This window comes from Taudactylus pleione, unplaced genomic scaffold (assembly GCF_031769625.1).
Source record: "Taudactylus pleione unplaced genomic scaffold, aTauple2 ptg000460l, whole genome shotgun sequence".
Taxonomy (NCBI): Eukaryota; Metazoa; Chordata; class Amphibia; order Anura; family Myobatrachidae; genus Taudactylus; species Taudactylus pleione.
Genome location: NW_028284862.1, coordinates 1,388,859 through 1,407,472, shown reverse-complemented (window position 1 = coordinate 1,407,472; position 18,614 = coordinate 1,388,859).

The following is an 18,614-nucleotide window of genomic DNA, read 5'->3' as shown; positions in this document are numbered from 1 at the left end:
TGGGGGACCGAGATGAATAGAGTGTAGCGATGGAGCGAACTCCAATGCTAGAAGGGGAGCCAGCAGAAGGTGGGCAGGAAAGGAGCTTAATGATATGTGGATGGATGTGGGGTGAAGTGACATGGAGAGGGGGGTGGGAGGAGAGATTAGCAGTGAGGTAGTAGGACCCCGGTGGAGTATAAGAGAATAAAAGTGGAGTAATGGGAGAAGATGGGGAGGAAGGTAACAGAGGAGAGGAGATAAGGGGATGAGGAAGTTTAGGAGACCAGGGGGAAATGATAAAGGTGGAAGCAAGGGGCAGTACAAAAGATTAGGTAGACACTGAGTGAAGGTGGGAGTTGAAGAAAACATGGTAATAGTAAGGATGATGTAACTAGGGGAAGAAAAAGTTAAAAGTAGGAATGAAGACAGAATGTAGGAGAAAGCAGATTTCCAGAAATGTAAGTAATAGTGCAGTGTGGGAAAAGAGTCTGTACTGCAAAAGTTTATTACTGAGTATAATAAAAGTGGAAATTTGGTGGGAGCAGAAGTTAAATAATAAAATATACAGTGGTTGGAGCTAGATGATATAAGACTTAGAAACAGAGCTAAGGTAAAAGTACATTATCATAGAGGTAAACTGACATAACACAGATAAGTATACATTAGGATTATATGTAAAGCACAGAGCCAGCAGCAATAGTAGGAAGGGAGGCACCAGGTGTATGCAGCCACCAGACAGGGAGTTCAGTGATGAAGGTCCTGGTTATGTATCCTCAGGATCTAGTAGTATGGAGAAGGTGACCTCACAATTGTTCATCCCCCTTTGTCCAATTAATGTTTGGGTTGTTGTTTGTGTGTTGATCGGTGGGTTTCCCTCTGTTTTACTTATGTTTAAAGCTGATATAACGCCAATTAATCTATTTAAAAAGTTATTGGCACTTTTAAAATAGGGCACTTCTAAAATGGGGCACGCCAGCCAAGGATAGTCCAGCCTTCTAATGAACCTTACATAGGAGACCTAGCATGTGACACCACTGATTACTAACTACCCCCCACAACACTCCCACTAATAATGCCAGCAATAAATTACCTTACACAAACAAATAGCACATACCATTAAGCTAACATCTGGGTCTATATACCTAGAAGCTAACAATGAAAACAAAAACACAAAACTATATTCTAAACCATCAGCTACAGATACTATGCAGTGATAAACTACTAAAGCTAACACTACTATGATATCTATGTAATATCTCTGTGGTATCCCTGTAATATATCTGTAATATCTCTGTGATATCCCTGTAATATTTCTATAATATCTCTGTGATATCTCTGTGATATCTATGTAATAGCTCTGTGATCTCTGTGATATCTCTGTAATATATCTGTTATAGCTCTAATATCTATGTGATAGCTCTGTAATATCTCTGTGATAGCTCTGTGATATCTCTGTGATATATCTCTAATATTTCTGTGATATCCCTGTAATATTTCTGTGATAGCTCTGTAATATCTCTGTGATAGCTCTGTGATAGCTCTGTAATATCTCTGTGATAGCTCTGTAATATCTGTGATATCTCTGTGATAGCTCTGTGATATCTCTGTAATATCTCTGTAATATCTCTGTGATAGCTCTGTAGTATCTCTGTGATAGCTCTGTGATAGGTCTGTAATATCTCTGATAGCTCTGTAATATCTCTGTGATATCTCTGTGATAGCTCTGTAATATCACTGTGATAGCTCTGTGATATCTCTGTGATAGCTCTGTGATAGCTCTGTAATAGCTCTGTAATATCTCTGTGATAGCTCTGTGATACCTCTGTGATAGCTCTGTAATATCTCTGTGAAAGCTCTGTGATATCTCTGTGATAGCTCTGTAATATCTCTGTGATAGCTTGGTGATATCTCTGTGATAGCTCTGTAATATCTCTGTGATAGCTCTGTAATATCCCTGTGATAGCTCTGTAATATCCCTGTGATAGCTCTGTGATATCTCTGTGATACCTCTGTAATATCTCTGTGATAGCTCTGTGATATCTCTGTGATAGCTCTGTAAAATCTCTGTGATAGCTCTGTAATATCTCTGTGATAGCTCTGTAATATCCCTGTGATAGCTCTGTATTATCTCTGTGATATCTCTGTGATAGCTATGTGATATCTCTGTAATATCTCTGTAATATCTCTGTGATAGCTTTGTAGTATCTCTGTGATAGCTCTGTGATAGGTCTGTAATATCTCTGATAGCACTGTAATATCTCTGTGATAGCTCTGTAATATCACTGTGATAGCTCTGTGATAGCTCTGTGATATCTCTGTGATAGCTCTGCAATAGCTCTGTGATAGCTCTGTAATATCTCTGTGATAGCTCTGTAATATCCCTGTGATAGCTCTGTAATATCTCTGTGATAGCTCTGTAATATCTCTGTGGTAGCTCTGTGATATCTCTGTGGTAGCTCTGTAATATCTCTGTGATAGCTCTGTGATATCTCTGTGATAGCTCGGTAATATCTCTGTGATAGCTCTGTAATATCCCTGTGACACTCTGTAATAACTCTGTGATATCTCTGTGATAGTTCTGTAATATCTCTGTGATATCTCTGTAATATCTCTGTGATAGCTCTCCAATATGTCTGTGATAGCTCTGTGATATATTTATGATATAGCTAATATTTATGAGATAGCTCTGTGATATCTCTCTAATATTTCTGTGATATCCCTGTAATATCTCTGTGATACCTCTGTGATATATGTGTGATAGCTTTGTAATATCTCTGTGATAGCTCTGTGATATCCCTGTAATAGCTCTGAGATATTTCTCTAATATTTCTGTGATAGGTCTGAAATAGCTCTGTGATATCTCTGTGATAGCTCTGTGATAGCTCTGTAATATCTCTGTGATAGCTCTGTAATATCTCTGTGATAGCTCTGTGATATCTCTGTGATAGCTCTGTAATATCTCTGTGATAGCTCTGTAATATTTCTGTGAAATAAACCAGTAATATATCTGTGATATCTATAATATCTCTGTGATAGCTCTGTAATATATCTGTGATATCTCTAATATCTATGTGATAGCTCTGTGATATCTCTCTAATATTTGTGTGATATTCCTGTAATATCTCTGTGATAGCTCTGTGATATCTGTGTGATAGCTCTGTGATATTCCTGTAATAGCTCTGAGATATGACTCTAATATTTCTGTGATAGCTCTGTAATAGCTCTGTGATAGCTCTGTGATATCTCTGTGATAGCTCTGTGATAGCTCTGTGATATCCCTGTAATTACTCTGTGATAGCTCTGTAATATATCTGTAATAACTCTGTGATATCTCTGTGATAGCTCTGTAATATCTCTGTGATAGCTCTGTAATATCCCTGTGATAGCTCTGTAATATCTCTGTGATAGCTCTGTGATAGCTCTGTGATATCTCTGTGATATCTCTGTGAAAGCTCTGTGATAGCTCTGTGATAGCTCTGTAGTATCTCTGTGATAGCTCTGTGATAGGTCTGTAATATCTCTGATAGCTCTGTAATATCTCTGTGATATCTCTGTAATTTCACTGTGATAGCTCTGTAATATCTCTGTGATAGCTCTGTGATAGCTCTGTAATAGCTCTGTGATAGCTCTGTAATATCTCTGTGATAGCTCTGTAATATCCCTGTGATAGCTCTGTAATATCTCTGTGATAGCTCTGTAATATCTCTGTGATAGCTCTGTGATAGCTCTGTAATATCTCTGTGAAAGCTCTGTAATATCTCTGTGATAGCTCTGTAATATCTCTGTGATATCTCTGTGATAGCTCTGTAATATCTCTGTGATATCTCTGTAATATATCTGTGATAGCTCTCTAATATGTCTGTGATAGCTCTGTGATATATCTGTGATATAGCTAATATTGATGTGATAGCTCTGTGATATCTCTCTAATATTTCTGTGATATCCCTGTAATATCTCTGTGATAGCTCTGTGATATCTGTGTGATAGCTTTGTAATATCTCTGTGATAGCTCTATGATATCCCTGTAATAGCTCTGAGATATTTCTCTAATATTTCTGTGATAGGTCTGTAATAGCTCTGTGATATCACTGTGATAGTTCTGTAATATTTCTATGAAATATACCTGTAATATATCTGTGATATCTCTAATATCTCTGGGATAGCTCTGTAATATGTCTGTGATATCTCTAATATCTATGTGATAGCTCTGTGATATCTCTCTAATATTTCTGTGATATTCCTGTAATATCTCTGTGATAGCTCTGTGATATCTGTGTGATAGGTCTGTGATATCCCTGTAATAGCTCTGAGATATGACTCTAATATTTCTGTGATAGCTCTGTAATAGCTCTGTGATAGCTCTGTGATAGCTCTGTGATATATCTGTGATATAGCTAATATTTATGTGATAGCTCTGTGATATCTCTCTAATATTTATGTGATATCATTGTAATATCTCTGTGATAGCTATGTGATATCTGTGTGATAGCTTTGTAATATCTCTATGATAGCTCTCTGATATCCCTGTAATAGCTCTGAGATATGACTCTAATATTTCTGTGATAGCTCTGTAATAGCACTGTGATAGCTCTGTGATAGCTCTGTGATAGCTCTGTGATATATATTTGTGATAGCTCGGTGATAGCTCTGAGATATCCATGTAATTACTCTGTTATAGCTCTGTAATATATCTGTAATAGCTCTGTGATATCTCTTTGATAGGTCTGTAATATTTCTGTGATAGCTCTGTAATATCCCTGTGATAGCTCTGTAATATCTCTGTGATAACTCTGTGATAGCTCTGTGATATATCTGTAATAGCTCTGTGATATCTCTGTGATAGCTCTGTGATAGCTCTGTAATATCTCTATGATAGCTCTGTGATAGCTCTGTAATATATCTGTAATAGCTCTGTGATATCTCTTTGATAGGTCTGTAATATTTCTGTGATAGCTCTGTAATATCCCTGTGATAGCTGTGTAATATCTCTGTGATAGCTCTGTGATATATCTGTAATAGCTCTGTGATAGCTCTGTGATAGCTCTGTAATAGTTCTGTAATATCTCTATGATAGCTCTGTAATATCTCTGTGATAGCTCTGTGATAGCTCTGTGATAGCTCTGTGATAGCTCTGTGATATCTCTGTGATAGCTCTGTGATATCCCTGTAATAGCTCTTAGATATGACTCTAATATTTCTATGATAGCTCTGTAATAGCTCTGTGATAGCTCTGTGATATATCTGTGATAGCTCTGTGATAGCTCTGTGATAGCTCTGTGATATATCTGTGATAGCTCTGTGATAGCTCTGTGATATCCCTGTAATTACTCTGTGATAGCTCTGTAATATATCTGCAATATCTCTGTGATATCTCTGTGATAGCTCTGTAATATCTCTGTGATAGCTCTGTGATATGCCTGTGATAGCTCTGTAATATCTCTGTGATATCTCTGTGATAGCTCTGTAATATCTCTGTGATAGCTCGGTGATATCTCTGTGATAGCTCTGTAATATCTCTGTGATAGCTCCGTAATATCTCTGTGATAGCTCTGTAATATCCCTGTGATATCTCTGTGATAGCTCTGTAAAATCTCTGTGATAGATCTGTAATATCCCTTTGATATCTCTGTGATATCTCTGCGATAGCTCTGTAATATCCTTGTGATAGCTCTGTGATATCTCTGTGATATCTCTATGATAGCTCTCTGATATCCCTGTAATAGCTCTGAGATATGGCTCTAATATTTCTGTGATAGCTCTGTAATAGCTCTGTGATAGCTCTGTGATAACTCTGTGATATATCTGTGATAGCTCTGTGATATCTCTGTGATATCCCTGTAATTACTCTGTTATAGCTCTGTAATATATCTGTAATAGCTCTGTGATATCTCTTTGATAGGTCTGTAATATTTCTGTGATAGCTCTGTAAAATCCCTGTGATAGCTCTGTAATATCTCTGTGATAACTCTGTGATAGCTCTGTGATATATCTGTAATAGCTCTGTGATAGCTCTGTGATAGCTCTGTGATAGCTCTGTGATAGCTCTGTAATATCTCTATGATAGCTATTTAATATCTCTGTGATAGCTCTGTGATATCTGTGTGATAGCTCTGTGATATCCCTGTAATAGCTCTGTGATATCTCTGTGATAGCTCTGTGATAGCTCTGTGATAGCTCTGTAATATCCCTGTGATAGCTCTGTAATATATCTGTAATAACTCTGTGATATCTCTTTGATAGGTCTGTAATATTTCTGTGATAGCTCTGTAATATCCCTGTGATAGCTGTGTAATATCTCTGTGATAGCTCTGTGATATATCTGTAATAGCTCTGTGAAATCTCTGTGATAGCTCTGTGATAGCTCTGTGATAGCTCTGTAATAGTTCTGTAATATTTCTATGATAGCTCTGTAATATCTCTGTGATAGCTCTGTGATATCTCTGTGATAGCTCTGTGATATCCCTGTAATAGCTCTTAGATATGACTCTAATATTTCTATGATAGCGCTGTAATAGCTCTGTGATTTATCTGTGATAGTTCTGTGACAGCTCTGTGATATATCTGTGATAGCTCTGTGATAGCTCTGTGATATCCCTGTAATTACTCTGTGATAGCTCTGTAATATATCTGCAATAGCTCTGTGATATCTCTGTGATAGCTCTGTAATATCTCTGTGATAGCTCTGTGATATCCCTGTGATAGCTCTGTAATATCTCTGTGATATCTCTGTGATAGCTCTGTAATATCTCTGTGATAGCTCGGTGATATCTCTGTGATAGCTCTGTAATATCTCTGTGATAGCTCCGTAATATCTCTGTGATAGCTCTGTAATATCCCTGTGATATCTCTGTGATAGCTCTGTAAAATCTCTGTGATAGATCTGTAATATCCCTTTGATATCTCTGTGATATCTCTGCGATAGCTCTGTAATATCCTTGTGATAGCTCTGTGATATCTCTGTGATAGCTCTGTGATAGCTCTGTGATAGCTCTGTAATATCTCTATGATAGCTCTGTAATATCTCTGTGATAGCTCTGTGATATCTCGTGATAGCTCTGTGATATCCCTGTAATAGCTCTTAGATATGACTCTAATATTTCTATGATAGCTCTGTAATAGCTCTGTGATAGCTCTGTGATATATCTGTGATAGCTCTGTGATAGCTCTGTGATATATCTGTGATAGCTCTGTAATATCTCTGTGATAGCTCTGTGATATCCCTGTGATAGCTCTGTAATATCTCTGTGATATCTCTGTGATAGCTCTCTAATATCTTTGTGATAGCTCGGTGATATCTCTGTGATAGCTCTGAAATATCTCTGTGATAGCTCTGTAATATCTCTGTGATATCTCTGTGATAACTCTGTAATATCTCTGTGATAGCTGGGTGATATCTCTGTGATAGCTCTATAATATCTCTGTGATAGCTCTGTATTATCTCTGTGATAGCTCTGTAATATCCCTGTGATAGCTCTGTGATATCTCTGTGATATCTCTTTGATAGCTCTGTAAAATCTCTGTGATAGCTCTGTAATATCCCTTTGATAGCTCTGTGATATCTCTGTGATAGCTCTGTAATATCTCTGTGATAGCTCTGTGATATCTCTGTGATAGCTCTGTAAAATCTCTGTGATAGCTCTGTAATATCTCTGTGATAGCTCTATAATATCCCTGTGATAGCTCTGTAATATCTCTGTGATATCTCTGTGATAGCTATGTGACATCTCTGTAATATCTCTGTAATATCTCTGTGATAGCTTTATAGTATCTCTGTGATAGCTCTGTAATATCTCTGATAGCTCTGTAATATCTCTTTGATATGTCTGTGATAGCTCTGTAATATCACTGTGATAGCTCTGTGATATCTCTGTGATAGCTCTGTAATAGCTCTGTGATAGCTCTGTAATATCTCTGTGATAGCTCTGTAATATCCCTGTGATAGCTCTGTAATATCTCTGTGATAGCTCTGTGATATCTCTGTGGTATATCTGTAATATCTCTGTGATAGCTCTGCAATATTTCTGTGATAGCTCTGAGATATCTCTGTGATAGCTCTGTGATATCTCTCTAATATTTCTGTGATATTCCTGTAATATCTCTGTGATAGCTCTGTGATATCTGTGTGATAGCTCTGTGATATCCCTGTAATAGCTCTGAGATATGACTCTATTATTTCTGTGATAGCTCTGTAATAGCTCTGTGATAGCTCTGTGATAGCTCTGTGATATATCTGTGATAGCTCTGTGATAGCTCTGTGATATCCCTGCAATTACTCTGTGATAGCTCTGTAATATATCTGTAATAGCTCTGTGATATCTCTGTGATAGCTCTGTAATATCTCTGTGATAGCTCTGTTGTATCTATGTGATAGCTTTGTAATATCTCTGTGATATCTGTGTGATAGCTCTGTGATATATCTGTAATAGCTCTGTGATGTCTCTGTGATAGCTCTGTAATATCTCTGTGATAGCCCTGTAATATCTCTGTGAGTGCTGTGATATCTCTGTGGTAGCTCTCTAATATCTCTGTGATAGCTCTGTAATATCTCTGTGATAGCTCTGTGATATCTCCGTGATAGCTCTGTAATATCCCTGTGATAGCTCTGTAATATCTCTGTGATATCTCTGTGATAGTTCTGTAATATCTCTGTGATATCTCTGTAATGTCTCTGTGATAGTTCTCTAATATGTCTGTGATAGCTCTGTGATATATTTGTGATATAGCTAATATTTATGTGATAGCTCTGTTAAATCTCTCTAATATTTCTGTGATATCATTGTAATATCTCTGTGATAGCAATGTGATATCTGTGTGATAGCTTTGTAATATCTCTATGATAGCTCTCTGATATCCCTGTAATAGCTCTGAGATATGGCTCTAATATTTCTGTGATAGCTCTGTAATAGCTCTGTGATAGCTCTGTGATAACTCTGTGATATATCTGTGATAGCTCTGTGATATCTCTGTGATATCTCTGTAATTACTCTGTTATAGCTCTGTAATATATCTGTAATAGCTCTGTGATATCTCTTTGATAGGTCTGTAATATTTCTGTGATAGCTCTGTAAAATCCCTGTGATAGCTCTGTAATATCTCTGTGATAACTCTGTGATAGCTCTGTGATATATCTGTAATAGCTCTGTGATAGCTCTGTGATAGCTCTGTGATAGCTCTGTAATATCTCTATGATAGCTATGTAATATCTCTGTGATAGCTCTGTGATATCTGTGTGATAGCTCTGTGATATCCCTGTAATAGCTCTGTGATATCTCTGTGATAGCTCTGTGATAGCTCTGTGATAGCTCTGTAATATCCCTGTGATAGCTCTGTAATATATCTGTAATAACTCTGTGATATCTCTTTGATAGGTCTGTAATATTTCTGTGATAGCTCTGTAATATCCCTGTGATAGCTGTGTAATATCTCTGTGATAGCTCTGTGATATATCTGTAATAGCTCTGTGAAATCTCTGTGATAGCTCTGTGATAGCTCTGTAATAGTTCTGTAATATTTCTATGATAGCTCTGTAATATCTCTGTGATAGCTCTGTGATATCTCTGTGATAGCTCTGTGATATCCCTGTAATAGCTCTTAGATATGACTCTAATATTTCTATGATAGCGCTGTAATAGCTCTGTGATAGCTCTGTGATATATCTGTGATAGTTCTGTGACAGCTCTGTGATATATCTGTGATAGCTCTGTGATAGCTCTGTGATATCCCTGTAATTACTCTGTGATAGCTCTGTAATATATCTGTAATAGCTCTGTGATATCTCTGTGATAGCTCTGTAATATCTCTGTGATAGCTCTGTGATATCCCTGTGATAGCTCTGTAATATCTCTGTGATATCTCTGTGATAGCTCTGTAATATCTCTGTGATAGCTCGGTGATATCTCTGTGATAGCTCGGTGATATCTCTGTGATAGCTCTGTAATATCTCTGTGATAGCTCTGTAATATCTCTGTGATAGCTCTGTAATATCCCTGTGATAGCTCTGTGATATCTCTGTGATAGCTCTGTGATATCTCTGTGAAAGCTCTGTAAAATGTCTGTGATAGCTCTGTAATATCCCTTTGATTTCTCTGTGATATCTCTGTGATAGCTCTGTAATATCCCTGTAATAGCTCCGTGATATCTCTGTGATAGCTCTGTGATAGCTCTGTGATAGCTCTGTAATATCTCTATGATAGCTCTGTAATATCTCTGTGATAGCTCTGTGATATCTGTGTGATAGCTCTGTGATATCCCTGTAATAGCTCTTAGATATGACTCTAATATTTCTATGATAGTTCTGTAATAGCTCTGTGATAGCTCTGTGATATATCTGTGATAGCTCTGTGATAGCTCTGTGATATATCTGTGATAGCTCTGTGATTGCTCTGTGATATCCCTGTAATTACTCTGTGATAGCTCTGTAATATATCTGTAATAGCTCTGTGATATCTCTGTGATAGCTCTGTAATATCTCTGTGATAGCTCTGTGATATCCCTGTGATAGCTCTGTAATATCTCTGTGATATCTCTGTGATAGCTCTCTGATATCTCTGTGATAGCTCAGTGATATCTCTGTGATAGCTCTGTAATATCTCTGTGATAGCTCTGTAATATCTCTGTGATATCTCTGAGATAGCTCTGTAATATCTCTGTGATAGCTGGGTGATATCTCTGTGATAGCTCTGTAATATCTCTGTGATAGCTCTGTAATATCCCTGTGATAGCTCTGTGATATCTCTGTGATATCTCTTTGATAGCTCTGTAAAATCTCTGTGATAGCTCTGTAATATCCCTTTGATAGCTCTGTGATATCTCTGTGATAGCTCTGTAATATCTTTGTGATAGCTCTGTGATATCTCTGTGATAGCTCTGTAAAATCTCTGTGATAGCTCTGTAATATCTCTGTGACAGCTCTATAATATCCCTGTGATAGCTCTGTAATATCTCTGTGATATCTCTGTGATATCTCTGTGATATCTCTGTGATAGCTATGTGATATCTCTGTAATATCTCTGTAATATCTCTGTGATAGCTCTGTAGTATCTCTGTGATAGCTCTGTGATAGGTCTGTAATATCTCTGATAGCTCTGTAATATCTCTTTGATATCTCTGTGATAGCTCTGTAATATCACTGTGATAGCTCTGTGATATCTCTGTGATAGCTCTGTAATATCCCTGTGATAGCTCTGTGATATCTCTGTAATATCTCTGTGATAGCTCTGTAATATCCCTGTGATAGCTCTGTAATATCTCTGTGATAGCTCTGTGATATCTCTGTGGTAGCTCTGTAATATCTCTGTGACAGCTCTGTAATATCTCTGTGATAGCTCTGTGATATCTCTGTGATAGCTCTGTAATATCTCTGTGGTAGCTCTGTAATATCTCTGTGATAGCTCTGTAATATCTCTGTGATATCTCTGTGATAGCTCTGTAATATCTCTGTGATATCTCTGTAATATATCTGTGATAGCTCTCTAATATGTCTGTGATAGCTCTGTGATATATCTGTGACATAGCTAATATTGATGTGATAGCTCTGTGATATCTCTCTAATATTTCTGTGATATCCCTATAATATCTCTGCTATAGCTCTGTGATATCTGTGTGATAGCTTTGTAATATCTCTGTGATAGCTCTATGATATCCCTGTAATAGCTCTGAGATATTTCTCTAATATTTCTGTGATAGGTCTGTAATAGCTCTGTGATATCACTGTGATAGCTCTGTAAAATCTCTGTGACAGCTCTGTAATATTTCTGTGAAATATTCCTGTAATATCGCTGTAATATCTCTAATATCTCTGTGATAGCTCTGTAATATATCTGTGATATCTCTAATATCTATGTGATAGCTCTGGGATATCTCTCTAATATTTCTGTGATATTCCTGTAATATCTCTGTGATAGCTCTGTGATATCTGTGTGATAGCTCTGTGATATCCCTGTAATAGCTCTGAGATATGACTCTAATATTTCTGTGATAGCTCTGTAATAGCTCTGTGATAGCTCGGTGATAGCTCGGTGATATATCTGTGATAGCTCTGTGATAGCTCTGTGATATCCCTGTAATTACTCTGTGATAGCTCTGTAATATATCTGTAATAGCTCTGTGATATCTCTGTGATAGCTCTGTAATATCTCTGTGATAGCTCTGTTATATCTATGTGATAGCTTTGTAATATCTCTGTGATATCTGTGTGATAGCTCTGTGATATATCTGTAATAGCTCTGTGATGTCTCTGTGATAGCTCTGTAATATCTCTGTGATAGCCCTGTAATATCTCTGTGATAGCGCTGTGATATCTCTGTGTTAGCTCTGTAATATCTCTGTGATAGCTCTGTAATATCTCTGTGATAGCTCTGTAATATCTCTGTGATCGCTCTGTAATATCCCTGTGATAGCTCTGTAATATCTCTGTGATATCTCTGTGATAGTTCTGTAATATCTCTGTGATATCTCTGTAATGTCTCTGTGATAGTTCTCTAATATGTCTGTGATAGCTCTGTGATATATTTGTAATATAGCTAATATTTATGTGATATCTCTCTAATATTTCTGTGATATCATTGTAATATCTCTGTGATAGCTATGTGATATCTGTGTGATAGCTTTGTAATATCTCTATGATAGCTCTGTGATATCCCTATAATAGCTCTGAGATATAACTCTAATATTTCTGTGATAGCTCTGTAATAGCTCTGTGATAGCTCTGTGATAGCTCTGTGATATATCTGTGATAGCTCTGTGATAGCTCTGTGATATCCCTGTAATTACTCTGTTATAGCTCTGTTATATATCTGTAATAGCTCTGTGATATCTCTTTGATAGGTCTGTAATATTTCTGTGATAGCTCTGTAATATCCCTGTGATAGCTCGGTAATATCTCTGTGTTAACTCTGTGATAGCTCTGTGATATATCTGTAATAGCTCTGTGATATCTCTGTGATAGCTCTGTGATAGCTCTGTAATATCTCTATGATAGCTCTGTAATATCTCTGTGATAGCTCTGAGATATCTGTGTGATAGCTCTGTGATATTCCTGTAATAGCTCTGTGATATCTCTGTGATAGCTCTGTGATAGCTCTGTGATAGCTCTGTGATAGCTCTGTGATAGCTCTGTAATATCCCTGTGACAGCTCTGTAATATATCTGTAACAGCTCTGTGATATCTCTTTGATAGTTCTGTAATATTTCTGTGATAGCTGTGTAATATCTCTGTGATAGCTCTGTGATATATCTGTAATAGCTCTGTGATATCTCTGTGATAGCTCTGTGATAGCTCTGTGATAGCTCTGTAATAGTTCTGTAATATCTCTATGATAGCTCTGTAATATCTCTGTGATAGCTCTGTGATATCTCTGTGATTGCTCTGTGATATCCCTGTAATAGCTCTTAGATATGACTCTAATATTTCTATGATAGCTCTGAAATAGCTCTGTGATAGCTCTGTGATATCTCTCTAATATTTCTGTGATATCCCTGTAATATCTAAGTGATAGCTCTGTGATATCTGTGTGATAGCTTTGTAATATCTCTGTGATAGCTATGTGATATCTCTGTAATAGCTCTGAGATATTTCTCTAATATTTCTGTGATAGGTCTGTAATAGCTCTGTGATAGCTCTGTGATAGCTCTGTGATAGCTCTGTGATAGCTCTGTGATAGCTCTGTAATATCTCTGTGATAGCTCTGTAATATCTCTGTGATAGCTCTGTGATATCTCTGTGATAGCTCTGTAATATCTCTGTGATAGCTCTGTAATATTTCTGTGAAATATACCTGTAATATATCTGTGATATCTCTAATATCTCTGTGATAGCTCTGTAATATATCTGTGATATCTCTAATATCTATGTGATAGCTCTGTGATATCTCTCTTATATTTCTGTGATATTCCTATAATATCTCTGTGATAGCTTTGTGATATCCCTGTAATTACTCTGTGATAGCTCTTTAATATATCTGTAATAGCTCTGTGATATCTCTGTGATAGCTCTGTAATAGCTCTGTAATATCCCTGTGATAGCTCTGTAATATCTCTGTGATAGCTCTGTGATTGCTCTGTGATATCTCTGTGATAGCTCTGTGATATCTCTGTGATTGCTCTGTAGTATCTCTGTGATAGCTCTGTGATAGGTCTGTAATATCTCTGATAGCTCTGTAATATCTCTGTGATATCTCTTTAATTTCACTGTGATAGCTCTGTGATATCTCTGTGATAGCTCTGTGATAGCTCTGTAATATCTCTGTGATAGCTCTGTAATATCCCTGTGATAGCTCTGTAATATCTCTGTGATAGCTCTGTAATATTTCTGTGATAGCTCTGTGATAGCTCTGTGATATCTCTGTGATAGCTCTGTAATATCTCTGTGAAAGCTCTGTAATATCTCTGTGATAGCTCTGTAATATCTCTGTGATATATCTGTGATAGCTCTGTAATATCTCTGTGATATCTCTGTAATTTATCTGTGATAGCTCTCTAATATGTCTGTGATAACTCTGTGATATATCTGTGGTATAGCTAATATTGATGAGATAGCTCTGTGATATCTCTGTGATAGCTCTGTAGTATCTCTGTGATAGCTCTGTGATAGGTCTGTAATATCTCTGATAGCTCTGTAATATCTCTGTGATATCTCTGTAATTTCACTGTGATAGCTCTTTGATATCTCTGTGATAGCTCTGTTATAGCTCTGTGATAGCTCTGTAATATCTCTGTGATAGCTCTGTAATATCCCTGTGATAGCTCTGTAATATCTCTGTGATAGCTCTGTAATATCTCTGTGATAGCTCTGTGATATCCCTGTAATATCTCTGTGATAGCTCTGTGATATCTGTGTGATAGCTTTGTAATATCTCTGTGATAGCTCTATGATATCCCTGTAATAGCTCTGAGATATTTCTCTAATATTTCTGTGATACTTCTGTAATAGCTCTGTGATATCACTGTGATAGCTCTGTAAAATCTCTGTGATATCTCTGTAATATTTCTGTGAAATATACCTGTAATATATCTGTGATATCTCTAATATCTCTGTGATAGCTCTGTAATATATCTGTGATATCTCTAATATCTATGTGATAGCTCTGTGATATCTCTCTAATATTTCTGTGATATTCCTGGAATATCTCTGTGATAGCTCTGTGATATCTGTCTGATAGCTCTGTGATATCCCTGTAATAGCTCTGAGATATGACTCTAATATTTCTGTGATAGCTCTGTAATAGCTCTGTGATAGCTCTGTGATAGCTCTGTGATAGCTCTGTGATAGCTCTGTGATATATCTGTGATAGCTCTGTGATTGCTCTGTGATATCCCTGTAATTACTCTGTGATAGCTCTGTAATATATCTGTAATAGCTCTGTGATATCTCTGTGATAGGTCTGTAATATTTCTGTGATAGCTCTGTAATATCCCTGTGATAGCTCTGTAATATCTCTGTGATATCTCTGTGATAGCTCTGTGATATATCTGTAATAGCTCTTTGATATCTCTGTGATATCTCTGTGATAGCTCTGTGATAGCTCTGTAATATCTCTATGATAGCTCTGTAATATTTCTGTGATATTCCTGTAATATCTCTGCGATAGCTCTGTGATATCTGTGTGATAGCTCTGTGATATCCCTGTAATAGCTCTGAGATATGACTCTAATATTTCTGTGATAGCTCTGTAATTGCTCTGGGATAGTGCTGTGATATATCTGTGATAGCTCTGTGATAGCTCTGTGATATCCCTGTAATTACTCTGTGATAGCTCTGTAATATATCTGTAATAGCTCTGTGATATCTCTGTGATAGCTCTGTAATATCTCTGTGATAGCTCTGTAATATCCCTGTGATAGCTCTGTAATATCTCTGTGATATCTCTGTGATAGCTCTGTGATAAATCTGTAATAGCTCTGATATCTCTGTGATAGCTCTGTAATATCTCTGTGATAGCTCTGTAATATCTCTGTGATAGCTCTGTGATATCTGTGTGATAGCTCTGTGATATCCCTGTAATAGCTCTGAGATATGACTCTAATATTTCTGTGATAGCTCTGTAATAGCTCTGTGATAGCTTTGTGATATATCTGTGATAGCTAAGTGATAGCTCTGTGATATCCCTGTAATTACTCTGTGATAGCTCTGTGATATATCTGTAATAGCTCTGTGATATCTCTGTGATAGCTCTGTGATAGCTCTGTAATATCTCTATGATAGCTCTGTAATATCTCTGTGATAGCTCTGTGATATCTGTGTGATAGCTCTGTGTTATCTCTGAAATAGCTCTTAGATATGACTCTAATATTTCTATGATAGCTCTATAATAGCTCTGTGATAGCTCTGTGATATATCTGTGATAGCTCTGTGATAGCTCTGTGATATATCTGTGATAGCTCTGTGATAGCTCTGTGATATCCCTGTAATTACTCTGTGATAGCTCTGTAATATATCTGTAATAGCTCTGTGATATCTCTGTGATAGCTCTGTGATATCTCTGTGATAGCTCTGTGATATCCCTGTGATAGCTCTGTAATATCTCTGTGATATCTCTGTGATAGCTCTGTAATATCTCTGTGATAGCTCGGTGATATCTCTGTGATAGCTCTGTAATATCTCTGTGATAGCTCTGTAATATCTCTGTGATAGCTCTGTAATATCCCTGTGATAGCTCTGTGATATCTCTGTGATAGCTTTGTGATATCTCTGTGATAGATCTGTAATATCTCTGTGATAGCTCTGTAATATCACTTTGATAGCTCTGTGATATCTCTGTGATAGCTCTGTAATATCTCTGTGATAGCTCTGTAATATCCCTGTGATAGCTCTGTAATATCTCTGTGATATCTCTGTGATAGCTCTGTGATATATCTGTAATAGCTCTTTGATATCTCTGTGATATCTCTGTGATAGCTCTGTGATAGCTCTGTAATATCTCTATGATAGCTCTGTAATATTTCTGTGATATTCCTGTAATATCTCTGCGATAGCTCTGTGATATCTGTGTGATAGCTCTGTGATATCCCTGTAATAGCTCTGAGATATGACTCTAATATTTCTGTGATAGCTCTGTAATTGCTCTGGGATAGTGCTGTGATATATCTGTGATAGCTCTGTGATAGCTCTGTGATATCCCTGTAATTACTCTGTGATAGCTCTGTAATATATCTGTAATAGCTCTGTGATATCTCTGTGATAGCTCTGTAATATCTCTGTGATAGCTCTGTAATATCCCTGTGATAGCTCTGTAATATCTCTGTGATATCTCTGTGATAGCTCTGTGATAAATCTGTAATAGCTCTGATATCTCTGTGATAGCTCTGTAATATCTCTGTGATAGCTCTGTAATATCTCTGTGATAGCTCTGTGATATCTGTGTGATAGCTCTGTGATATCCCTGTAATAGCTCTGAGATATGACTCTAATATTTCTGTGATAGCTCTGTAATAGCTCTGTGATAGCTTTGTGATATATCTGTGATAGCTATGTGATAGCTCTGTGATATCCCTGTAATTACTCTGTGATAGCTCTGTGATATATCTGTAATAGCTCTGTGATATCTCTGTGATAGCTCTGTGATAGCTCTGTAATATCTCTATGATAGCTCTGTAATATCTCTGTGATAGCTCTGTGATATCTGTGTGATAGCTCTGTGTTATCCCTGAAATAGCTCTTAGATATGACTCTAATATTTCTATGATAGCTCTATAATAGCTCTGTGATAGCTCTGTGATATATCTGTGATAGCTCTGTGATAGCTCTGTGATATATCTGTGATAGCTCTGTGATAGCTCTGTGATATCCCTGTAATTACTCTGTGATAGCTCTGTAATATATCTGTAATAGCTCTGTGATATCTCTGTGATAGCTCTGTGATATCTCTGTGATAGCTCTGTGATATCCCTGTGATAGCTCTGTAATATCTCTGTGATATCTCTGTGATAGCTCTGTAATATCTCTGTGATAGCTCGGTGATATCTCTGTGATAGCTCTGTAATATCTCTGTGATAGCTCTGTAATATCTCTGTGATAGCTCTGTAATATCCCTGTGATAGCTCTGTGATATCTCTGTTATAGCTTTGTGATATCTCTGTGATAGATCTGTAATATCTCTGTGATAGCTCTGTAATATCCCTTTGATAGCTCTGTGATATCTCTGTGATAGCTCTGTAATATCTCTGTGATAGCTCTGTGATATCTCTGTGATAGCTCTGTAAAATCTCTGTGATAGCTCTGTAATATCACTGTGATAGCTCTGTAATATCCCTGTGATAGCTCTGTAATATCTCTGTGATATCTCTGTGATAGCTATGTGATATCTCTGTAATATCTCTGTATTATCTCTGTGATAGCTTTGTAGTATCTCTGTGATAGCTCTGTGATAGGTCTGTAATATCTCTGATAGCTCTGTAATATCTCTTTGATATCTCTGTGATAGCTCTGTAATATCACTGTGATAGCACTGTGATATCTCTGTGATAGCTCTGTAATAGCTCTGTTATAGCTCTGTAATATCTCTGTGATAGCCCTGTAATATCTCTGTGATAGCGCTGTGATATCTCTGTGGTAGCTCTGTAATATCTCTGTGATAGCTCTGTAATATCTCTGTGATAGCTCTGTAATATCCCTGTGATAGCTCTGTGATAATTCT